Raw genomic sequence first — 26,263 nt, 5'->3', positions numbered from 1 at the left:
TTGCAATAGCGTTTAACTGTAGACGTTTTCTAACACCGGCGTTAGCAATTCCTTTCCGTTCTCTGAAACCTTCAAAACGACAAATTTTTCTGGTTTAAATCTGATGACCTTAACTATCACTTCCGATCAACAATAAATACTTCATGAACCCATACATGGAACTCCAAATGTGCAGTGTGCCTGCACTGCTACAGAGCATGCATTGCAAGGTATTCACACAGTTTATCGCATAGACTTACCATAAGGAATGAAACAAGAACTGTAATACACTTTACACCACAGACGCTCACTCTGGCTTGACGAAAACATCCAAACATTGACCAAAAGTTGCACAAATAATTAAGTTTGAAAGGAAAAGAAACGAGGTATGAAGCATTTATAAATTCATCGAATGTAGTGAGGTGGTTTAATTTCGTCCCAGTCTATAAAATTAATTTCGGGCCATACTCAGCTCTTGCCGATTACCCGCCTACTAATCAGGGCGTCTGTCTCCGTTGCTTTTGAGCGTGAATGGAAACTGTAGAAATTTTCTGTGGAGCAACATTTAATAATAAAGCGTTTTAAATCATCAAAAGCGATGAGCGGTAGCAGGCGCTTTCGATAAAGAACGGGGGAGTGCAGCGCCGCTGCTGTCGCCACGGCCGCTGCCAGTAGCCAGCAAATGGATCCCGGAGCTTTGCCGCATACGGCGTCCAGAGGAGGACAGTCTGCAGGAAATCTGCCGCAAAATCGTTACTAGATAAAATTTTGATATCGGTGTGTCACAAAGCGAAATAGATTGAATCTGCGCTACCATTACATTCACGTCTTCAGCATTCAGACAGAAGAGGCTATAAAAATATTTTATGCCAGCTGCTCTCGATCCACTGACTTTATGAACAGAAACAACGCACGCTACCACTAGACCACAGGCGTCATCAGCCTGGAGTCTCTCTATCTTGGGACAAGTTTTCCTCCAGGAAGTGCCGCAGTCTACAGTGTTGTCAGATTGTGCAGATAACCGGACTTAGAGAATTAGCGAGTTGGCCAGTTTCTTTGTCCCATGTCGCGATCGGCGCGGACTTAGCCTCTGAAGCGGCCGGCCGCCGGTCAAGTTTTATGTCAAAGAGTGTACATGTGTACACGTATCGAATTTTCGCATTGTAAACGTCTAAACCAGTGTGGCAGACGTATGGCATGAATATGTGGATATGCTTCTGGTTCTTGGTGCGTCTGATAACGGGGCTGGTGTTGCTACTCGTGAATATGCTGCTAGATATCCTCGTCAACGGCATCCAGATAAAAATGCGTTTTGTCGTCTGGAGCTACGCCTTCGGGAGTCAGGTCCTCTCCTTCAACCATCGCGTGACAGAGGACGTCCAAGACTCGCCGTACTCCAGCTACTGAGGAAGCTGCTCCGGAGATCATACACCAAGAACCTCAGCGAAGTACACGTACCGTAACAAGGCACCTGCGTATGTCGCAATGAACGGTCATTAACGGACTCCATCCCTATCATTATGCTTTCACGCAACACCTGCAACCTGCAGATCGCCATCGGCGGATGAAATTCTGTGAATGGTTCCAACAACAACAGGAAGACGACGATGACTTCGTGAACATCGCAATATGGTCGGATGACGCAGCATGCACTCGTGAGGGTGTCTTCAATATGCACAGTGCCCACCATCGGTGTAAGGTTAAAAGGTTAACCCGCACATCACCAGCGACCGTGGATATCAAGTTCGCTTTGGTATCAACGTCTGGGCCGTAAAACTGGGCGACAGGTGTTTGGGCCCCTACACGTTGCCTGAACGGTTAACTGCATGAAGCTATCATGCATTCCTCTCAAACTATCTGCCTGACAGCTGACAGCTGACTAAATGTTCGACAGAGAATATGGTTCCAACATGAAGGTGCAGGAATTAATGTGTGACAGTGTTTGGACAGAACATTTCCACGGAAATGGCTCATACTTGGAGGTCCATTTGTATGGCCACCACGTTCACCTGGCCTAAATCCCTTGGATTTCTTCCTGTGGGGACACCAGAAGGAGCACGTGTACTCTACTCCACCGACGAGTGGGGAAGAATTGGTAGCGCGTGTTGTTGCTGCTTTTGTTACTGTGGCCGGCCGGAGTGACCGAGCGGTTCTAGGCGCTACAGTCTGGAACCGCGCAACCGCTACGGTCGCAGGTTCGAATCCTGCCTCGGGCATGGATGTGTGTGATGCCCTTAGGTTTCTTGATAAACATTCAGTTTATTATACCTCGTACGATTGGTAGTTTCGGCTGTACAGGCCATTTCCAAGCGCAGTCTACAAAGGTACAGCAAATACAGGTTTGGTTTACTGACATACGAAAATAATATTTTACAATAGGCAGTCTAAAATTGTTACTGTTACATTGAACAGCTGTAATTATGTTTTTATGTTCATTAAAATGCTGCCAATGTATCCCATGTAAATTACTTGAGAATTTTAACATCTAAGTGGACTCAGTGAAACAGAAATGTCATGGTAACAGGAGGGTTAATCGGTCAGCTTCAGAATCCTATGAAATTTGGTAAAATATATATCATAAAACATACATTTATGTACAGTCTAAGAAGTGTGTTACAAAAACTTAGTTGATATTGGTTTACTAGATGGCAATGTCTTCTTCAAGAAAAATAATGCCATGACATGTCAAAAAATGTACGTATTGTGTGTGATAGTTATAATCACAGACTGATAATGCATAGTAAATGTATCACGGAGGGTGGCTCAGCCACAGCTTGGGACCTGTTTCCAGAATAAACATTTAATTCTGTAGCTAATTTTATTCTGTTGGGAAACCTCTTGACAGGTTGACACTGTCTCTCAGACCAGAATTGTAGCCGCGACCATTGCACTACGCCAGAGGTTTAGGAAGCAGAAAGGAAGTACCTTCAGAATTTATGCTGAAAAGACGCGTTGAGTCACATCTTGATAGTAGTCTGGTTAAACCACTGTCGCCGGCCAACGTGGCCGAGCGGTTCTAGGCGCTTCAGTCTGGAACCGCGCGACCGCTATGGTCGCAAGTTCGAATCCTGCCTCGGGCATGGATGTGTGTGATGTCCTTAGGTTAATTAGGTTTAAGTAGTTCTAAGTTCTAGGGGACTGATGAGCTCAGATGTTAAGTCCCATAGTGCTCAGAGCCATTTGAAACAGTCAAACCACTGTCCTCGAAAGAAACGGGTTTGCGTGTGTGTGCAAAGGGGCACACAGTTTTAATCTTTCAGGGAGATTATACACTCTGCTGTAGAAAGACGAATTAACCGTAGACTGGCGCAATGGATCGATGTGGGATGTACCTCGACTGCATACCAACAAGGAGATTCTATATTACTAGACGTCCAGAAAATAATCGACGCTCTACCACAATGAAGATTTAACACAGATCAGAGCACAAGGAACAGGTTTTTAAATATGTGACAGACGTTGTGAATAATAGAACTCTGTATATTATCGTTAATGGCAGATGTTCATCAGAGACAAAGTCAGGAGTGCCGCAGAGAAGTATTGCTGGACTACTACTACAGTGGTGACGTTCTAAAGTCTTCCATCACACTGGCTCAGAGTGTCAGAGGGGTTAAATAAGTGTGTGACTGATTTCTAAAGTTCGTTGGCTTCGTATGTGTCTTGGGGACAGTCACACACTTGTCGCATTACTCGTTTATTGTTCTTTTAACTTTCTGCAAATGTTCAAATGTGTGTGAATTCCTAAGGGACCTAACTGCTGAGTCATCGGTCCCTAGAATTACTCACTACTTACACTAACTTACGCCAAGAACACACACGCCTGACAGATTAAAACTGTGTGCCGGACCGAGACTCGAAATCGGGACCTTTGCCTTTCGCGGGCAACTGCTCTACCAATTTCTTTTTTTAATAAAAAATTAAAATAAAAATAAAAACGCGGTTCCTCCGCTTTATGGCAGAACAATGCGGCCACAATTTTTTTTGTCTTTTTTTTTTTGTGGAACAGGAAGGCAGGGTAAACAATCTTTATTCGTACAGTTGTGCTGTCCTTAGGGATAAGAAAAGTATCGAGACAGCAAAAACAATTTGGAAACCATAAAATCAACGTAAAGGCCGCCCTCTTATTGTTCATTTATTTATTTTTAACATGAATAAAGTAAATGACAATCCTAGTCACGCGCGGGAGTGAAAATGAAGTTATCATCTGCATCACAATCCCTGCAGCACGCGGTGTCGCATCATAAATCTGGCAGAAAGCCATATGATCTTGACCATTTCTGCCATTGCGGGCGGCATGTATTTCTCCTGCGTCGACCATTCGATGGACCATTATCTGAGTCGGTTTCGGTGATTACCATCCTTGTGTTTTTTTTTTCTTCACGTTAACATAATCCCGTCATAACTGGCGCCAACAGGTAGGGGCCAGTTTTTTTCTCAGTGTGCAATATGCCAATATATTTTAACCGCGCAGTACTGTCTCTAGTCGTTCTGCTGCAGGAGTCTTCCCCTTTCTGGGACACCCTAGCTGTCAGGCGGATTGTGAAAAACACTTCCAATCGACCGCATACGTCTTTTGTTTGGGAAAAAAGGTCTTGTCCGGTAGAAAAAGTACAACCGTGTGATTTCTGTGTAGTTAGTGCGCCGAAGGAAGGCCAGTATTCGACGCGTCAGTATCCAGACGTCCCCCGCTGCGCCACACACTAAACCATGTTCTTCCGTTGCTAACAGTCCACAGTTTTTCATTGAGGAGAATCGACCATATGAATTGCATGTAATCGACTCCTGGTCACAAGCCTACGGTTTATAAGAATATACCACTACCAACTGAGCTACCCAAGCACGACTCACGCCCCGTCCTCACAGCTTCACTTCTGCCAGTACCTCGTCTCCTATCAGCGCACACTCCGCTGCAGAGTGAAAATCTCATTCTGAAGACACACACCGATGCCCGAGGGAGGACTCGAACCTCCGGCGGGAGGGCCGCGCAATCCGTGAATGGCGCCTCAAACCACGCGGGCATTCCTCGCGGCTAACTTCCTACGACTTGACTAAACTGCACTCAGAATTACGGTTGGTGAAATGAATAAATGCCTTTAATTTACTCTGAGTACGATTTAGTAATGAAAATGTTTATTCAACGATTGCTTAATACCGCGAGAGCAATGACAGACTCAATCACTTCCTAGATTAAGAATGCACTAAGTCTGGCGCATCACGAAGCTGTTCCGAGGTCGAAAAATCAGTTTTGAAATACTTTTCCAAGTCCACGAACCTATGCTGAAATTCCAGAAGTCTGTAAACACGACACTGCAGGTCAGAGTTAAAGTCTATGAGCGCTATTGTTGAAAGAGAGGGGAAAAGAGGAGGTGGGGAGTGGTATGGGGAAGGGAAAACAGATAACCAGAGTGGGAAGGAGGTCATAGAAATACGGAGAGGGAGGGCGGGATGTGCAAGGAGACGGGGTTTGAGAAGCCGCACTGAGATAGGGGAGAAGAAGATGGGCTGAGAGACGGGAGGAGGGGATAGACACAAAAGGGTGGAAGAGGAGATGTACCAGGTGTAGAATTATGAAATCGGAATTTGGTTGCAATTATTACACGTCTGGTGTGTGAAGCTGATAAACAGTATTTTATTCAAAATAATCTCGATTGTTATTTATACATTTCTCCCACCTCTCCAGTAGGCTATGAATGCCAAGCCAAAAAAGAAAACCGTTCTTCTTTTGAAGCGAACCAGTCAGCGAGCCATTTTCGTACATTTTCATGAAGCGTTGTGTCCTGCGAGAGCGTGTCCCAGTGATGCAAACAGATGATAATCGTAAGGAGCCAAGTGGGGAGAATAACCCACATGCTCTAGTATTTCACAACTGAACTCCTCGATCGTTTCCCTGGCCCATTTTGCTGTGTGTCATAGGGCGTTATCAAGGAGCGATATGACTCTGTGTTGCCTTCTTCCATATTCCGGTCGTTTTTCACGTAATGCTCGATTTAAAGCGATCAATGTTAATGGTTTCACCTGGTTTTAGCAGCTCATTATAGATGACACACTTCTGATCCCACCAAACACAGATCACTGTCTAGCAGTGGATGTCGATGGTTTGCCTGGATTCATCCATGATTCACGACGATTAGGATTCTCAAAACGCATCCATTTTTCATCACCTGTCACTATTTGATGGAGAAACGACTTTCTGTTGCATCTGTCGAGCAGCATTTCACAAGTGGTCTTTCGAATTGCTTGCTGTTTTTCATTCAGTTCGTGCGGAATCAATAGTCCCACTTTCTGCATCTTTCCCAAAGCTTTCAACCGAAGAGAAACGGCTTTCTGCGTCACATTCAATTGTTTCACGAGTTCCTGTAGAGTCTGAGTATCATCTTTATCCAACAAGGCCTGCAGCTCGTTGTCTTCGAACGTTTTCGTTGGTTTCCCGCGCTCGTCGTTTCTCACGTCAAAGTCACCACTTTTGAATTTTTTTTAACCACTGGAAAAACTGTGTTTTCCCAAGATTATGTTCGCCGAAAGCTTCGACAATCATTCGACACGATTCTGCAGCAGCTTTCTTCAATTGATAACAGAAAACCAATGTTGTCCGCAAATCGTAGTTCGTAGGCACAAAACTCGACATGTTTACAGGTTTGAAACAGATACCGATGTATGGAACTTGGGCTATTGTATTTTGACTTTCGCCGTCAGCCGTCACAGGAAGCAGATGGTCTCTCTGCTCTGGTGATGGCAACCTCTCTAGAGGCTGTCTGTGTTCTGGAGTTTGTTGTCCTTGGACATTCAGTCCACTGGTACTAGTTGAAGTTGGTTTCTGGGACAAAAAAGTAAAGAAATACAGGAAAATGAAGGAACAGAAAGAAACAGACAGTATGGGAGCATTTGGACAACTGCGAGGATTAAATGATGGTCAGAAGAGGGTAAGTATTGAGCTGCGTTTGGTGATTTAAGATTATAACAGCACTATGTGCCAGATGTTTGTTGCGTTCCAGGGCTTCTAACAGTTTGAGATTTTTTCCCTATCTGAAGGACATGAGACTGTTGCTGGTAGCTGCGGTCCTCACTCAATATACGCTCAGCAAATGTGTAGTCATAATATTGCAACCTCAAGCCACTTTTATGTTCAACCAACGTAGATGCGATTTCTCTACCTGACTGACTTATATAAAACTCATCAGAATCGGGACGAGTAATTTTGTATACCCCAATGTTGGCTAGTAACTGGGTCTTATCTTTGCTATTGAGAATACAGTATGCTGTAATGTTCCCCACATAGCAGAAAATCCTGTAGTTGCAGTATTTCAGTCCTTTTGCTACACTCTGCGATGCCTATCTTAGGTATGGCTACTGTACACCACATCCAGCAGACAGTGGAAGGAATAGCAGAGGGAACATACAATAGGTAATGTATTAATCCGATTTTTGTTTCCCATGCAAGATGTGCACAATCAGGTCAGGACTGCAGCCATTGGCCGTGGCAATGAATTTTAGTATGTCTAAGCCTGTTTCGAAATCTTCCTTGAACGTAGGAACAAATATCAGATGGTGCACCATTGAAAGGAAAGTTGCATGTTTGTGAGTTACTGGTGTTGTGAGCAAGGAGATAATAGTATGTCTGTAGTTGTAGCATTTCTATGAATTTTGAAACAATCATAAGAAGTTTATGTATTTGTTGCCTATATCTACTGAAAACTGAATATTTTCATGTTGAAAAAAGGTTTTCAACTGTCTTGTAGAGCCTGTTCGCATACATGCTACATCATCTACCGGGGTGAAACAGTATTTTATACTCAAATCGTTCGTTGGAACTCTTGTCAAGTATTAATATTATTTTATTTGGATTGTTACCTTAAATTGAATTTACATATAGGCACTGTTGTTCGAGTTTAGTGAAAACTTTTTTCCTGGTATGCTTCCTTTATATTTATATTTATTTGATATTCAAATTTTTACCTTTCTTATTGCGTTACTGCTGCACTGTCAAAAAACACATTTAGTGTGTGTTAGTGCCTCTGTCTAGATGAGTAACATCTTTTTCAGTATTCTATATAAATACTGCAACTTTTTTGAGACAGTACTCAGTTAAAACTTAATGATAGCTTTGTAAGTCAACTAAGTAAATTAATCTTGCCGACACATTCAGAATCGTGTTTTTCATTTATAATTATGTTGTTCTACAAAGAAGCGACAGGAGACTCAGTGAACATAAAAATTCATCAAGGGGTCGTACTACATGATGATGCACTCCCCTGACTTCACAAACAAAACTCTCGACTTCTGATCTTGTGCCCTTGATGTTTACCTTTTCCACCTGTTGTTGAAAACCTGTCAAGAAAAATCCTTTCCGTACTAAAATGCTTGTCAACCGTAGCTCGACATTTTTTCTCTGAACACGGTAGAGAACTGATAAATTACGCGAGCACTGTCAAATTGTTATAATGTTGGGAGTATATATAGCTGATGGTTAATTTCTGTCTTATCTTTACTGTTTGTTTACAAAGAATAATAGAGAAAAGTTTTTGAAATATGTACTGTTCTGATATAAATCTGTTACAACTCACTACGATAATCTTCCATAAAATGTAAAATATCCACAACATGAGCGTGCCTAAGTCGGCTTGAATTAGATAGATATTACACATTTCGGACTCCTAAACATTCTATGTTTATGTGGTGTCCTGCGTCATACTCAAGTAGTATGGAGATGGGGCAACTCAGTTAATAAATTATTCATGTAACTGCATGTCTGTATTTACCAAAACCAAAAATTATCAGTAGAAGCATAAAAGGCAATATCATATGTGCAGTGCCAAAAGTTTTTTGCCCTTTCCTTATAGGGTGCTGGAAGTAGTGAGACGACTTACAAAGGTATCCTAAATCATTTTCGGTGTGGCTGTTTGTAGTTCTGTCACAGAACAGACAAAAATTTGGCCTACATTGAGTCTGAAATCGAAAACCAATTCAGCCATTACTTTACAGTGGGATTCCGTAACTCAGAGGGAACAAAGGGCTATGAATTCCTCTCTCCCTTACTGCTCTAGTAGTGAGTATGACAGACACACTGAAGACCCAAAGAAACTGGTACACCTGCCTAATATCGTGTAGGGCCCCGCGAGCAGCCAGAAGTATCTCAACACGACGTCGCATGGACTCGACTAATGTCTGAAGTAGCGCCGAAGGGAACTGACCCCATGAATCCTGCAGAGCTGTCCATAAATCGATAAGCGTACGAGGGGGTGGACATCTCTTCTGAACTGCACGTTGCAAGGCACTCTAGATATGCTCAATAATGTTCGTGTCTGGAGGTTTGGTGGTCAGCGGAAGTGATTAAACTCAGAAGAGTGTTCCTGGAGCTACGCTGTAAAAAATCTGGCCGTATCGGGTGTAGCATTGTCCTGTTGGAACTGCCCGTCGGAATGCCCAATGCACAATCGAGATGAATGGATGCAGGTGATCAGACAGGATACTTACGTACGTGTCACCTGTCAGAGTCGTATCTAGACTTATCAGAGGTCCCATACGACTCCAACTGCACACGTCCCACACCATTACATAGCCTCCAGCAACTTGAACAATCCCCTGCTGACAAGCAGAGTCCGTGGATTCCTGAGGTTGTCTCAGTACCCGTACACGTCCATCCTCTCGATACAATTTGGAAAGAGACTCGTCCGACCAAGCGACATGTTTCCAGTCATCGAGAGTCCAATGTTGGATTCTACGGGCCCAGACGAGGCGTAAAGCTTTGTGTCGTGCAGTCATCAAGGGTATACGAATGGACCTTCGGCTCTGAAAGCCCATATCGATGATGTTTCGTTGAATGGTTCGCACGCTGATACTTGTTGATGGCCCAGCATTGAAATCTGCAGCAATTTGCGGAAGTGTTGCATGTCTGTGACGTTGAACGATTCTCGTCAGTCATCGTTGGTCTCATTCTTGCAGCATCTTTTTGCGGCCGCAGCGATGTCGGAGATTTTACGTGTTACCAGATTGCTGATATTCACGGTACACTCATAAAATGTTCTTACGGGAAAATCCCACTTCATCAGTACCTCTAAGATGCTGTGTCCCGTCGTTCGTGCACCGACTGTAAGACCACGTTCAAACTCACTTAAATCTTGATAACCTGCCATTGTAGCAGCAGTATCGATCTAACAACGGCGCCAGACACTTGTTGTCTTGTATAGGCGTTGCCGACCGCAGTGCCGTATTCTGCCTCTTTACACATCACTGTATTTGAATATGTATGCCTGTACCAGTTTCTTTGGCGAGTGTATAATTTTATTTTATACCAGTACTTTATTTTAAAGGTGTCGTGGTGGTTTTACTTACAGTTTATCAGAAATTACCGATGTATGCGTCATTACAGAGTTGATATGCAGATCTTTCATTATTCATGTGTCAGGCCGTAGACGTTCTGTGATCTCATTTTACAGTCAACCTGTAGTTCCCAGAAAGATGTACGATAAAGTTAATAGGTCAAGTGAAATTGCCAGTATCGGTACATAACTCAGGGTTATAGCCAAACTTTGCTTTCGTAGATGTAATCTTACATGTAATTATTCATAACAACAATACATACATTGCATTTAGCATACAAAAATAATTAAATGACAATGGAGAAGAAATCATTAACATTGATGGTGAATATAAATGTCGGTTTACATCACATTGCATTTTATAATGTGTAGAAAGAAAAACGCAACATTATTTGAAAAGGAATACGTCCTTACGTTCAGTTCATAATGCGGTTCACATTGTAATTTTTTTTAATATTTAAGCTCAGCTTTGTTGTATCTTTTTTGCTTTACCCAAGAACTGTAGTATAACTCACCTCTTCAGCAGCATTCATGCACTCTTCGTGTAATGAGACAAGTACTTCGGATATTAGATTGAGAAAGTTGACAGATACTTTCTTTCAAGTGTTACCAGTTTTTGATTCCATTTTCTGCTCGTTCTTGATGGAAACACAATACTCAGCGTCACATCCATACGACACGAGGTCAACCCGTCCTATTGGCATGCGTGTGCGTAGAGGGTGCTACTTGCAGAGCAGGATGAAATTGGTAGAGCTTAACAAGAGTTGTTGCTCATAAGAAGGGGAGACGCTGCCACGCTGTTTTTATTTACGCCCTCAGCACTAGATTAGGTGCACCACCACTAACGTCATGCGGAGCAGTCAGCCAGTGTAACATCACCTCATTCACTGAGCACCCGTACAGTTCTGATCATAGAGTTGTTCATGTAATCTCGCATCGATCACAATATAATTGCTGCTGACGCTTTGCCAATAAAATCGAAAATCTCCTTATAAATTCTATTTTCTGTTTACTGTACGCCTGTCGTGTTTAATGCTAGGTGTGAATATATTTTCTTTATCCAATAAAATATCGGTTTCCGAGTGTCACATGTCTAACGAGTGGATTTGTGGCGACACCACAGCATATTTCGCCGCGATAAGTGGACAAAATTATCGCCGGCGATAATAATCATCTCTGTCACTGTCGGCATGATTTCTTATGTTATTTACAGCCATTAAGTTTTCTGCGTTTTGCCTTCGTATTCTTGCAAAGTAAAGTTCATTATCGAATACTGAACTACATTTATTGCGGATGCGAGAAAAAGCTAGCGTTCCAATAGTGGTAACCATTAGAGGCAAAGAAGCAAAGGACAACAGGTAAACGTATCGTCGGAAACAATGTACCCGTTAACGCAAGCACTGAAAACGAAAATCGGGACGGATCAAAGCTTACTGCTCGACATTGGACTACCACTCGAAAACTTCTAATTAGCCGCGAAACGACACAACAAATGTAAATACAGAAGCAGTGAATATGTACGCGAGAATGGAAATGTTAAGCGTCAGCGTTCCAGTCGACGTGGCATCAGCTTTGGTTTGCGCAAATCGAACGCATATTTCAGCAGCGTCGGCTGTTCGCTAACATGGATAGATTTAATATTGTGGTTTATCATTTGGATTCAGAAGTGATTGAGTAAACTGAAGAAATATTATCATAGTAAAGTTAGGCTGCGCTAAAGGAAAATCTCGTACGACGCTACACACTGTCACCAGAACGGCCATTACAAAAGATTTTCGCAGATAGAAACATGGGCGATATATCTTCGTCACAACTGCTCAAAACTTTACCTGCACAAGCACGTCCGAAACTTCTGCCTCAACACTCTTTACTCATATTGTGGCTTCATAAACTGTCAACCACCACCCAAGCCATCATTGTGGCACAAACAGACGTGCTACTGCAACACTTCGCAAAGAAGGCAGATACCATATAATACAGCTGTGCAAAATTCAGCAGGAGTCAAGATAAAGACGCAGGAAGGGACAACGCAGTGGAAGTTCACGTCGCTGGTCCTGTAGCGTGTACGAATATTTCTGACCAACAGCACGCATCGGGTGAACCCACCAAGGATCAGTGGCAAAACTAAATAAAACAACACAAGTGGCAAAACTAAATATGCATGAAGCCACACATCTATAGCGACTACAAGATCGCAGTTTGAAAAATAGGAAGATTGTCATGGAACAAGACTCGCTGGAACGGTGGTGCTGGTATCATAGGCGTTTCGGCAACTCACCACGTCAATTGCCCAAATTTCAAACGCGAGCGGTAGAAGGCGCTAATGTCCATCAGCAACAGGACAATAGCCCAGACCCGAATGGGAAGAAGAAGATACATGCAAACGCCACGTTAGCAGTAGTCAACCAGTTATATCAACTGCTTATCAGATGACGAGTTTCTTATTGATATGGTTTTGGAAGTTAGTGTCTGGGTGAGATGTGTCGGTGACATACTGACGACAACACAACATAAACTTAATGTGGCCAACGATTTCAGGACCGCTACCAACGGTGAAGAACATTTAGCGCTGCACCTCGATTCAAACTTCCACCCGACATGGACTTTTGTGATCGCAGACGTGTCTGATCAAGTAATCGGAGAGGACATTTTACGTCATTATCGGATTATGCCCAACAAGGTCAGCCATCGATTAGTACCAGTACACACCCACACAACGGATAACCTCTGCCGCGCGTTCCGCGCTTGAGCAAAAACAGTTCGACATGCCCGTTACGTTCCACACGAAGATGTCCGGCGTCTCCAGCTCGTCATCCGTGCCGGAGTATTGATTCGTTTCTGTACCCGCAACAACGCGAGGCGCACACGTGTGAGTCGCGCATGAAGATCCCTGGGAGTCTTAAAGCTTCATGGCGTCATCTGAGGAGTCATCTTTTCATAATGTACTCCTAAATTTTCAAGCATTCACTAAACCCTTCTGTACCGCCACGAAACGCTGACGCCATGCTCAACGTCACATCCATACGACACGAGCTAAACCCGTCTCATTTCCGCCTGTGGCGTCTCCATCCAGAGAAGCTACTTGTAGAACGAGTACAGTTCGATCAGCAGCTGAAAGCGGGTATCGTGACCAGGTCGGATAGTCAATGGGCCTTCCCGATCAACGTGGTTCGTAAAAAGGATAATTCCTGGAGACAGATGGAGATTATAGAGTGCTTAACAGACGCACAATTCTAGACCGCTATCCCGTACCTAACGTAACTGATTTTAACAACACCATCAGTAACGCATAAATATTCAGTGTGATATTTTGCTCCAAAGCATATTCACAAATTCCCATAGCGCCAGCTGATATTAAAAAAAAACAGTGACCCCACCAATCGACTTGTTCGAGTATCAGTTTATGCCATCTGATTTCAGGAATGCCGCACGTACTTGGCAACAGTTCATGCACGAAGTGCTTAGATAATTACCGTTTGTTTTTTGTTATGTGGACGACATTCTCGTATTTTCGGATACAGTACAACAGCAAAAGCACACGTACGGTAGCTTTTCAGCAGCCTTCTAGAATATGACCTAATTCTTAATGTAGCAGAGTGTGTATTAGGAAAACGTAAAGTTAAATTCCTGATATACTTTATCTCCACAGCAGGATTGCAGGATTGTCACCAGAGAGGGTCGAAGCAATATGACAGATGACTCTTCCCAAAACTTATAAGGCACTTTGAAGATACTTAGGCACTCTGAACTATCATGGACGGTCCTTGATTCACCTAGCTGCTGTCCAAGAGCCGCTCACAGCGTAACTCACCAGCAAGAACTCAGCAGGGATTCGTAAGGCACCGCGGATTCCGAGTATCGAAACAACTCTCCAGGACTCCAGGAAATAACAATACTGCGAAACCTTCGACTGAACGCCGCCTTGGCACTTATGGCAGATGCAAGCCAAACAACAGTGGGAGTGGCACTGCAACAAAATCGATGGCAACTAGAAGCCACATGCCTTTTTTTCCCTAAGAAATTGATTCGAAAACAGTAAAAAAAGAGTGCAATTGATCGAGAGTCGCTATTTATTTAGCAATTAGACATTTCCGCTCATCCACCGTTGTTGTTGTTGTTGTTGTGGTCTTCAGTCCTGAGACTGGTTTGATGCAGCTCTCCATGCTACTCTATCCTGTGCAAGCTTCTTCATCTCCCAGTACCTACTGCAACCTACATCCTTCTGAATCTGCTTAGTGTATTCATCTCTTGGTCTCCCCCTACGATTTTTACCCTCCGCGCTGCCCTCCAATACTAAATTGGTGATCCCTTGATGCCTCAGAACAAGTCCTACCAACCGATCCCTTCTTCTGGTCAAGTTGTGCCACAAACTTCTCTTCTCCCCAATCCTATTCAATACTTCCTCATTAGTTATGTGATCTACCCATCTAATCTTCAGCATTCTTCTGTAGCACCACATTTCGAAAGCTTCTATTCTCTTCTTGTCCAAACTATTTACCGACCACGTTTCACTTCCATATAGGGCTACACTCCATACAAATACTTTCAGAAATGACTTCCTGACACTTAAATCTATACTCGATGTTAACAAATTTCTCTTCTTCAGAAACGCTTTCCTTGCCATTGCCAGTCTACATTTTATATCGTCTCTACTTCGACCACCATCAGTTATTTTGCTCCCCAAATAGCAAAACTCCTTTACTACTTTAAGTGTCTCATTTCCTAATCTAATACCCTCAACATCACCCGACTTAATTCGACTACATTCCATTATCCTCGTTTTGCTTTTGTTGATGTTCATCTTATACCCTCCTTTCATGACACTGTCCATTCCATTCAACTGCTCTTCCAAGTCCTTTGCTGTCTCTGACAGAATTACAATGTCATCGGCGAACCTCAAAGTTTTTATTTCTTCTCCATGGATTTTAATACCTACTCCGAATTATTCTTTTGTTTCCTTTACTGCTTGCTCAATATACCGATTGAATAACATCGGGGAGAGGCTACAACCCTGTCTCACTCCCTTCCCAACCACTGCTTCCCTTTCATGTCCCTCGACTCTTATAACTGCCATCTGGTTTCTGTACAAATTGTAAATAGCCTTTCGCTCCCTGTATTTTATCCCTGCCACCTTTAGAATTTGAAAGAGAGTATTCCAGTCAACATTGTCAAAAGCTTTCTCTAAGTCTACAAATGCTAGAAACGTAGGTTTGCCTTTCCTTAATCTTTCTTCTAAGATAAGTCTTAAGGTCAGTATTGCCTCACGTGTTCCAATATTTCTACGGAATCCAAACTGATCTTCCCCGAGGTCGGCTTCTACTAGTTTTTCCATTCGTCTGTAAAGAATTCGTGTTAGTATTTTGCAGCTGTGGCTTATTAAACTGATAGTTCGGTAATTTTCACATCTGTCAACACCTGCTTTCTTTGGGATTGGAATGATTATATTCATCTTGAAGTCTGAGGGTATTTCGCCTGTTTCATACATCTTGCTCACCAGATGGTAGAGTTTTGTCAGGACTGGCTCTCCCAAGGCCGTCAGTAGTTCCAATGGAATGTTGTCTACTCCGGGGGCCTTGTTTCGACTCAGGTCTTTCAGTGCTCTGTCAAACTCTTCACGCAGTATCATATCTCCCATTTCACCTTCATCTACATCCTCTTCCATTTCCATAATATTGTCCTCAAGTGCATCGCCCTTGTATAGACCCTCTATATACTCCTTCCACCTTTCTGCTTTCCCTTCTTTGCTTAGAACTAGGTTTCCATCTGAGCTCTTGATGTTCATACAAGTGGTTCTCTTTTCTCCAAAGGTCTCTTTAATTTTCCTGTAGGCAGTATCTATCTTACCCCTAGTGAGATAAGCCTCTACATCCTTACATTTGTCCTCTAGCCATCCCTGCTTAGCCATTTTGCACTTCCTGTCGATCTCATTTTTGAGACGTTTGTATTCCTTTTTGCCTACTTCATTTACTGCATTTTTATATTTTTTCCTTTCATCAATTAAATTCAATATTTCTTCTGTTACCCAAGGATTTCTACTAGTCCTCGTCATTTTACCTACTTGATCCTCTGCTGCCTTCACTACTTCATCCCTCAAAGCTACCCATTCTTCTTCTACTGTATTTCTTTCCCCCATTCCTGTCAATTATTCCCTTATGCTCTCCCTGAAACTCTGTACAACCTCTGGTTCTTTCAATTTATCCAGGTCCCATCTCCTTAAATTCCCAGTTTTTTGCAGTTTCTTCAGTTTTAATCTACAGCTCATAACCAATAGATTGTGGTAGGGACTCATTTCGCAATTTTTACTGATTACAAGTCGCTGGTAGCCATTTTTCAGCGCGACACAGATCCCAGGTCACCATGTCAGTTCGAACAGGTCGAGTGCATTGCACAGACCTCAAGCAATGTGCATCTCGTAGCAGGAAAAGACAACCTGGTTACAGATTGCCTGTCTCACAACTGTCACAGTGTAAACTCTACTCGTTGGACTGATACAGAGCTAAAACAACGCAGTCTCAATCAAGAGCAGCGAAGAGCGATGCAGCTCAGATGTGTACCAGCCCAGGATGTGTCGGATGGTATTTCATGTAACGTAGCAAGAGGGAAGCAGCAACATTACATATCAGAGAAGTCGAGAAGTTTTGGACACGCTGAATTTAGTACACACAGGAGTCCGAGCGACAGCTAAGTTAAGTCTCCGCTAAAGTCGTGCGGTAGGGAGTGCAGAAAACCACCGCGCATGGGCACAAACATGTCTCACATGCCAGCGTAACAGGATCGGCAGCATATTTTCGTGCTTGTTGCACACTTCCCGAAGCACATACACTTGATCATTGTAGGGCCACTACCATACTATGCCAGACAACGTTATTTACTGTGATCATGGATCATTTGACCAGGTGGGCAGAGGTCGTCGCGATACAAGATATACTCCCTGAATCGCACGTCTGGTTCCCCAGGCTTGGTGTACCGCGAGCATAACTACAGATCATGGGAAACAAATTGAAAGCTACATCTCCAATGAACTTCACCCACTGTGCGGTTGTAGCCACCTCCGCACTACAAGCAACCACCGAGCAAATAATGGAATAGTAAAGCGATTCCACCGTACACTCAAAAGGGGCGTATTGTGCGGTTCAGCATCATGGTCAGAAGCAGGCGCGGCTCGTAATTAAAGACTCTGAGGCGGAGCCGCCCCAAAGTATATGTTACAGTAAATTTCGCAAGAACATATTACATAATTTAAATTATCAGGACGAATTTCGCACATATCCCATTCCGATTAAAATAACGACGGTCAACGTTTTTGGAACTGTTTGTATCGATAGATCTTTTCCGAACGGTTAGTAGTGTTTAGGCTGCGCCTTGGAACGGCAGTAAGCTGCATGTAGTAGCGGTTTGTGGGCGTGGCTTCTACATAGTACTGCTCTTTATGGGCGACCCGAAGGCTCAGAGCTTGCAGCCCAAGGGTCTCATACCAACCACCACACGTTTTTCACGTTCCACTATCTATGTAATAAAGGAATGTAGAGTGGCCGAAACTTCGCTATCCAATCTCTGTCTCTGCACATCTCTACTACGCTTCGATGCGTCATTAATCGACTTTTAGTATTATTGTTTTGATAATGTTTTACATAGTTGTTTTGTTTCTACCATTGGCTGTTTTATCCACATGTAGAATAAGTTTGCAAATATCCCGCCAGAGTGCGCTAGACTACCGTAACATAACAGTACTGCCATATAACGAGAGTTTCATAAGTAATTAGAGGACAAAGCGCACGAAATTTGTGCCGTTACTTTACTTTCCTTGCTTGCTGATGCTGACTGCTTTTGTTGATACCGTGTTATATTAGCAAATTTCTTTTTTGGAGTGTATTTTGCAAGATTTTAGTGAGTTTTACTTGCTTGTGAATATCTGCGACATACCGCGAGTGTGAAACCAGCGCAATATGAATTCAGTGTGCAATTTAATAGGTAAAAACTTGGAACACAGCCATAGGATGCAAGTGAAAGAACTTGGTGCACCCAGACCCGATCTAACGATCAATCAAGAACAGAAACAGTGTAAATCTAGGTAAGGATACAAACACAGTTTTAATAGAGGAATATACGATGCAGCTGAGTGGTTGTGTGGTTGTGAAGTGAAAAATGCATTTTTCTGTTTCACCTGTCTTCGTACAAATAGTACTGATAGTGCCTGGACTGAAACTGGTATCACTGACTTAAAGAATTTTCACGCAAAGGTGAAAAAACATAATTCCAACGAAAAACATTTAATTTCGAGCTTTGGAGGTAAACTACAATAAACGCCTTAAATTTAGGACTGAAAACACCAAAAATATTAAGCAACCGCAAAGTTAACATTCATCGCATTAAAGATCGCTCCGAAACGCGTCTTTTCATATGATTTGCTGCAAAGTGTCAGAAAATGTAATGATGTACAAAAACACTAACCAAAGATTTTAACTCGAAGTTAGCTTCTAATGATATTTAATATCTGATTATAGAAGACACAGTACGTAAAATTATGGGTAGAGTGTGATCTGCCCACCTCCCTCCCCCTGAATTCTTAGTTGTTTATGTCAGACTAACCTGTAGCGTAACCAGAGGTCTATATTGGCTCCGACTGATAAATGCCGCAGCCTTCCCCAGTATAGAAACCACGAGCCGCGCCTGGCCAGAAGCATTGCCACTTGTTCTACTCGGGTTGAGAACATACTGAAGGAGGACATCCGGTGTTCACCGCACAAATCGTACACGGCTAACAGTTCTGGATCTATGCACACGGCAAGCACAGCAACTCAGTCTCAGATTGCGGCCCATTCAGTATACACTCCTGTCAGACACGGAGACTGGCAGGTGTTTGTGCATAGCATAAAACTTAGGACAAGCGACACACGTGTGGTTCGGATGATACCGTGCATCCTGCCACCGTTTCGCCATATTCAGGACCGTACAAAGTTATCACTCGTGCCAGTAGACGACACAAGCCTGCGTGTATCGAAGAGGGTACGTCCCCTCCGCGCACCATATCATCACTCTTCAATGTGGAGGCAGAGCCTATAGCACCGGCAGAAGACACCGGAGTGTCTATCTTGGACCAGAAGCAATCTTCGAATGCACCAATCGTTTTCTCGAGAATTGACTTGCGGATGAAGATTAAACCGGGAGCGTCCGGTTGAAAAAGAGTTGGATTGGGGGGGGGGGGGGGGGGGAGCTGATGAGGGACACCACAGTACACTTCGCTGCCATAAGCGGACGAAATCATCGCGGACGATAATAATCATTTTTGCCGCTGTCGTCATAGTTACTGTTGTTATTTACAGTTGTATAGTTTTCTGTGCCTTGCCTTTCTATGCTTGCATAATTCAAGTTCATTATCGAATACTGAACGATATTTATCGTCAACGCGAGAATAACCCAGCGTTCCCATAGATTACGTAAATCTGCTGTTCCTATTTAGTGAACTCTGAAGTGAAATTATCAGCGCACTCGTAGTGTTTCTTATTTAACAGAGAGACGAGATTGCTCAAGAGGAGATGTTTAAAAACTTTGCGAGACTGTTTTATTACTCCTACCACGTCACCCACGGTGAAAATAAATGCGAAGTGATCGTTGGCTGAACATTACTGTAATCAAACATTTTGGAAACTTAACAATGGGTAGGAATATTGCGAATAGGTAAAGACATTGCGAGTAATCAACAAAAAGTGTTTCGAGTGATGCTCTAGAACGTTACAATTAGTAATGTTGTTCCAAGCAATGGTTTAGTGTAGGGGGTAAACATTTAGTGGTGACGCAATTTTTATTTTTAATTCTTCATTAAAATGACTTTATTTATTATTTTTATTCAGTTAATTGCATTTACTTTATTTCTAATTCTTTGACTCATGACTTTAATCATCGTACTAACTTTTTTATTAGCCCCTTCCTCATACTCGTAGATAGCTTCAAACAGTTGATTCCATCCCTCCCATCGTCAGTTACTGAATGTTTTCTTACCAGTAAATGATAGTGGACGAGTGCGTTTGCCAGTATAATAAATCGGGTATAGCAGTTTACAAATTAGCCTGCTGAGAAGGATAATACGGTTGTAAACAATTAGTTTTTTTTTTAATTTAAAAAATTATTCCAACATTTGTGTATCCTGTTTCTTAGAAACATGAAATGTGATTCTCCTCAAGTAAATAAAGAAAAGGCTTCATGGACTATTTCTGAGTGGTAATCCGACGTTTTGGTTTTTGAGTCATACATGAGAATTAAATCCTTAACGAGAGCCGGCCGGAGTGGTCGTGCGGTTCTGGGCGCTACAGTCTGGAGCCGAGCGACCGCTACGGTCGCAGGTTCGAATCCTGCCTCGGGCATGGATGTGTGTGATGTCCTTAGGTTAGTTAGGTTTAATTAGTTCTAAGTTCTAGGCGACTGATGACCTCAGAAGTTAAGTCGCATAGTGCTGAGAGCCATTTGAACCATTTTTTGAACCTTAACGAGACCCAGGTCACCGTCTGCGCGCACAATTACACGCTGGACGGGAATTTTCTCCGACTATACTTCTCGCACACTGTCTCTCTGCCAAAATTTATTTACTGTGTAATGTTTGTGAATCAGTATTTCATCTAGGTGAACAACTGGCAGCGTTGATACCGATGCTCCATTCTTCCGTAAAAACTTTTCCGTAAAAACTTTTTTACTTTCCGTAAAAACTAGTATGCCCTTTTTGCAACTACGTCCTCTCGTTCGTCCATACAAGACGTTTATTTTGGCTTATTTTAAAACGAAATTGCATAGACAGAACAATTTTTCTGAAAGTTTCTCTCTTAGCCTTGAAGTCCAGTTTCGTGTGGCAAAAGCTGTGTGATTTTCTCGACGTTGGTATTTTTTAATTGTTCGTAATAGCGTAGAAATTGCTACCTGATAATACATATCCATACCGCCAATGGAATATTTATTGTGAGCAAGTTGCTCCTCCTTCTTTTCGGTAGAAATCTGAATCCCATTCTACTCGGCTTCGTGCCCCTTCTTCCGTAATTTGCAAACCGCTATCTTGCTCAACTTTAAAATTTTGGCTGCACGTTCCATCGTCGCCACCGCCGGTACGATTAATCTCATATCTTTCTCACCATCAACAAATTTAATCACGTTAACCGAAAGCCATCGCGCCTGCCACTAGACATTTTCTGCACTTACCTTCCCTGCCTGCACTGCGACGTAACAACGCGTCATTACTTTAATCGGAGCGCTGCTGTAACCAGTCAAGTGACAAAGTTAGTTCCTGCTATTCCTCTTCCCCTTGAAGGTTAATACATATTATGTGATGTACCCAATCCGATAGCTCCATATGCAAGCACGCCGCTACCGTGGTTCAGCGAGGCCCCGGATAGAATCTGTCCAGTGGATTAACGTTGGCTGGCTTGCCGGTCAGCCTGGGTGAGGCTTTGGGAGATGGTTTCCTACGTCCGACTAAGTGAATAATGCTCTGGTATCCATGTCACATCTAAGTTAAACGATTCACAAACGTTTTGAAAACGCTTTCTCACTTTCACTTGGGATAAGACTAGGTGCGTATAGATAGGGTACACACTTTCTGTCCCGGCCAGGGTGAGGTGGTGGACGGGCGGCGGTAGGAAGGACATCCGACCATCTATTTCCAGTAACATCCCAAATCTAGAATACCATGCCAACGTCGTGAAACATGCAATTCGGCATGGAGAAAGGAGAAATACAAATTATGTGACGTGTTAAACACTACCCACATTGCTGTTAAATCATGCAGCGCTGTTTGCAAAGTACACCCCAAGATCAGTTTAAAAACGACGTCTCTTGTATTTGGCAGCAATCTAGATACTCTAATGTAGCAAACACAGTCCTGAATTAATGAGCAATTAAAGATACAAAAACGATAATAGTGTCCATTGCTGTGGTAACTAAATTAATTATGCAGATAACTGAATAATAAATATTACCGTCCGCTACGAAACTGATATGAGATACTACGCACGTTCTCTATGTTACATGTAATTAAGTAATCAGTCGCTGCAGTCCTACTTTCACTGTTCTGGAATATAATGGCCACTACTTATTTGAATCAATAGGCATTGCACTCTGATTCACATATATGCTATAATCTGGCTAACAACGACCATTTTTACAATAAAATAGTGATAGTTTGCCAATATGACTCGGCGGCATACGAACAGTCCATGCAAATTTTAGAACTGTCTGTCCATTTGTGCCGTGACGTTACACCTCGGTAATTCTCAAGTAATTATTGTGATAGCCTAGAGGCAATGGTCATATGAAACCATCAGGGAGTAAATTAATAACTCTGCAGCAATTGTGTGGCACTGCATAGAAATTCAGCAGCACGCTTTGCTAGGGAACCTATTATTATTTCGCGTTCTCTCTCTCTCTCTCTCTCTCTCTCTCTTTTAAGTGTGCTGAAAGTTGCAAAGTTCTTCAATTTAACACCACGCGGGGTAGCCGAGCGGTCTTGGGCGTCTTGTCATGGTTTCAGCGGCTCCTCCGCGTCGGAAGTTCGAGTCCTCCCTCGGGCATGGGTGTGTGTGTTCTACTTAGTGTAAGTTAGTTTAAGTTAGATTAAGTAGTTTGTAATCCTAGGGACCGATGACCTCAGCAGTTTGGTCCCATAGGAACTTACCAAAAATTTCCATTTTATTCAATCTAGGCACTTTTCGTTTTTTTTTTTGGGAAAGTATCAGCACCGGTTATACTGTAATCATTAGGAATAGAAGACACTTGTCTTGCAGTATCTGCAGACGGAGTGACAGTGTTGCTTAAGGATGACTTTCTCTAGACATTATTGTCAGAGTTTCCTGTTCCTGGTTCCACATTCTGATAACAGTTACTTTTCCTTTCATGTTAGTAGAGGTTGGAATCGAACTTCGGTTGCACACGTTCGCTAGTTTCATTTTCTTCACGCTGTTTGAGCCGGGTTTTTGGTCGCTGCATATGGTTCCCTTGTACAACAGACTTCCTTGATTTAAAACTTACTGTTATTCGTAGCTCTCTGTAGATGTTCTCGTTCCGAAATCAGTGTTGTGTTGTTAATATTGCATTGTACGCCTGCTTAGCTGTGTGGTAACGTGCTCGCCTCACGTGCAAGCGGGCCCGGATTGGATTCCCGGCCGGGTTAGGGATTTTCTCCGTTCGGGGACTGGGTGTTGTGTGGTCCTCATCATCATTTCATCCTCATCACCGGCACGCAAGTCGCCCGATGTGGCGTCGACTGAAATAAGATTTGCACTTGGCGGCCAAACTTCCCCGGATGGGGCCTCCCGGCTATCGATGTCATTCGCTCATTTCATTTTCAATTTCTCATTTGTTTTCCTGTGTTTTGGGGATCGTACCAATGACAATATTCTTAAGAAAAACGTTTTCCACAATCATGATGATCAAAGGACGTTATTACTACTCTTTGATAACAGTGTTTTGCCGGCCGTTGTGGCCGAGCGGTTCTAGGCGCTTCAGTCTGGAACCGTGCGACCTCTACGGTCGCAGGTTCGAATCCTGCCTCGGGCATGGATGTGTGTGATGTCCTTAGGTTAGTTAGGCTTAAGTAGTTCTAAGTTCTAGGGGACTGATGACCTCAGAAGTTAAGTCCCATAGTGCTCAGAGCCATTTGAACCATTTGAACAGTGTAACCACTGGAGAGGTTCCAAAAAATGTGAATTACGGCTGGAGAACATGCTTAAACCAGAGATACGAAAGTAACGGTGGTATTATCGGTTTGTGATGTTTAGTTTGCAGTAGGTTCATCTGATTATTATTAACAACAACCGTGTAGCCGCTAAAGCTGTTTATAGGGACGGTATAAAAACTTTGGCTTATACTTTCGGTATTTTGGCCCTCGGCGGCCGCGTCTTTGAGACACAGATTGTATTCTGTATCGACCCATATCAAGGAGCACATAGCCGTGGAAATTATTTTTACTGTTGGTAGTACAACTGTAACTTGGCAATAACGCAAAATATATTGTCAACTCTGTGATCATCGCATTACTTCCTGGATGGTACAGAACTATCCTGCTAAATTCACTTGATATTTTGTTGTGACGGAAGGTAGATTACGGTTCAATGTCCCATCGACATCATTAGAGACTAAGCAAACGCTGGAATGTTTCAAGGATGGGGACAGAAATCGGCTGTGCCCTTTCAAAGGAACCACCCTGGCATCTGTCTTGAAAGAATGATGGAAATCACGGTAATCCTAAATCTGGATGGCCTTGATATAAATTTAAACCGTCGTCCTCTAGAACGTGAGTCTTGTGTGCCAAACGTTGTGGCAACTCGCTCATTATGTTGTTATTTCCACTGAATAATCCGATTTTCAGTTTAGGGATGACATCAGGTTATCAATTTATGGTTTTGAATCCACAAACGCCGTTCCACGCTGAAATTGCTACTAATCTCGTCTTTTGCATTCGGATATATGCATAGGTACTAGTAACTACTAAAGCACTTAGGGAGAGACAGATGCCGCAACACTTCGCTAGTGCTGGGGAAAAGCAATCGCGCTGTAATGTAAACGCTGCACTGGTTCTCGGTTGCAGTCTAGGATCACCACCAAGTTGGATTAAAGTAAGACATCGAGGTAATTCAGAGGTGCGCTGACAGATTTTATATCAGTTGTTTTAATGAGGTTGTTGCGGAAACTGTGCGTGAGGTTAGATGGGAGTCATTGGAAGGAATAAGATGGTATTTTCACAAAACGTAATTGAGGAAGTTCAGTGAACCATACGCCGCGAGAGCGAGTATTGTACTTTTGCCAGCTTCCGTCCAAGATAATAACCACAGGAATAAAATAAGAAAGATTAGGGCTCGTACAGAAGCATATAGGGAATCATGTTTTCCCTTGCTCCATTTGTTTCAGGGGCAGGAAAGTGAATGACTAAAACCCCGTACACAGCAGGCCAGCGGAAGCCAACTAACGACTGCCAACGGCTTCCGCAGGGCGTTGATCGCCAGTGCTCTGGCTTTTGGCCTCGCATCCTCACCAATCCAAGGGGTTGGGGCCAAGGGAAACGGCCATTTGGAATTGTAGTTGGCTCTGATGACTCGTCGAGGATGTTCCCATTTTGTTACTGGTGTAAAGAAACATTTTAACTGCAATTTCACCGGTCGGTATTGCGAGGACAGAGGAGGATTTAGCAGTTATCACATTTGTGGCGTTTATTTTATAGTAAGTAGCTGTCTCTCTCCGTCCGAACATGCCTTGGAAGGCCCAACGGCACCGACAGGCCGCCGTGTCATCCACAACCCACAGGCGTCACTGGATGCGGATATGGAGGGGCATGTGGTCAGCACAGTTTACGAGACCGGAACCACTACTTCTCAATCAAGTAGCTCCTCAGTTTGCCTCACAAGGGCTGAGTGCACCCCGCTTGCCAACAGCGCTCGGCGGAACGGTTGGCCACCCATCAAAGTGCTACCCCAGCCCAACAGCGCTTAACTTCGGAGATATGACAGGAACCGGTGTTACCACTGCGGCAAGGCCGTTGGCATTGTAAGTAGCTGATTAACAGGAAAAGAAGAAGAAGAAACGGCGATGATGGACGACATTTCTTTTAAAAAATAGTTAAAAGTGTAGAGGGACAAAATTAATGTCTGACAAAGACGAAATGTAATATGGGCTATTTCATAATTTTTCCGCATGAAAGAAACAGATGTCAGTACAGGCTTCATTTTCTTTTTCACACCGTGAACATTACTTTCTAACAGCTCGCTTATTTCCCACCAACCGTCTAACCTATTCAGTTTGTTTTTATAGTTGCAGTTCATAGGATCCCATAAACATTCACGTTGACGATAAAAATCTATCAGCTTAATGTTGAATCCACATTCCACTCCACAGACCAACATTTTTAAACGAAGTAACTACAGACACACACCCGTTCAAGTGTTCAAATGTGTGTGAAATCTTATGGGACTTAACTGCTAAGGTCATCAGTCCCT

At 43.1% G+C, this 26,263-nt stretch overlaps 1 protein-coding gene across 2 annotated transcripts in view; it reads right to left on the bottom strand.

Annotated features, from left to right (window-relative positions):
• LOC126146628 (alpha-(1,3)-fucosyltransferase 7-like) overlaps positions 1-26,263 on the bottom strand; it is a 389,818-nt gene that overhangs the window by 92,810 nt on the left and 270,745 nt on the right. The gene's annotated exons all lie outside the window — the stretch shown is intronic.

Source organism: Schistocerca cancellata, chromosome 2, assembly GCF_023864275.1.
Source record: "Schistocerca cancellata isolate TAMUIC-IGC-003103 chromosome 2, iqSchCanc2.1, whole genome shotgun sequence".
Classification (NCBI taxonomy): domain Eukaryota; kingdom Metazoa; phylum Arthropoda; class Insecta; order Orthoptera; family Acrididae; genus Schistocerca; species Schistocerca cancellata.
Note: the sequence above shows the minus strand (reverse complement) of the source record. Positions and strands in the feature narration are given on the sequence as shown.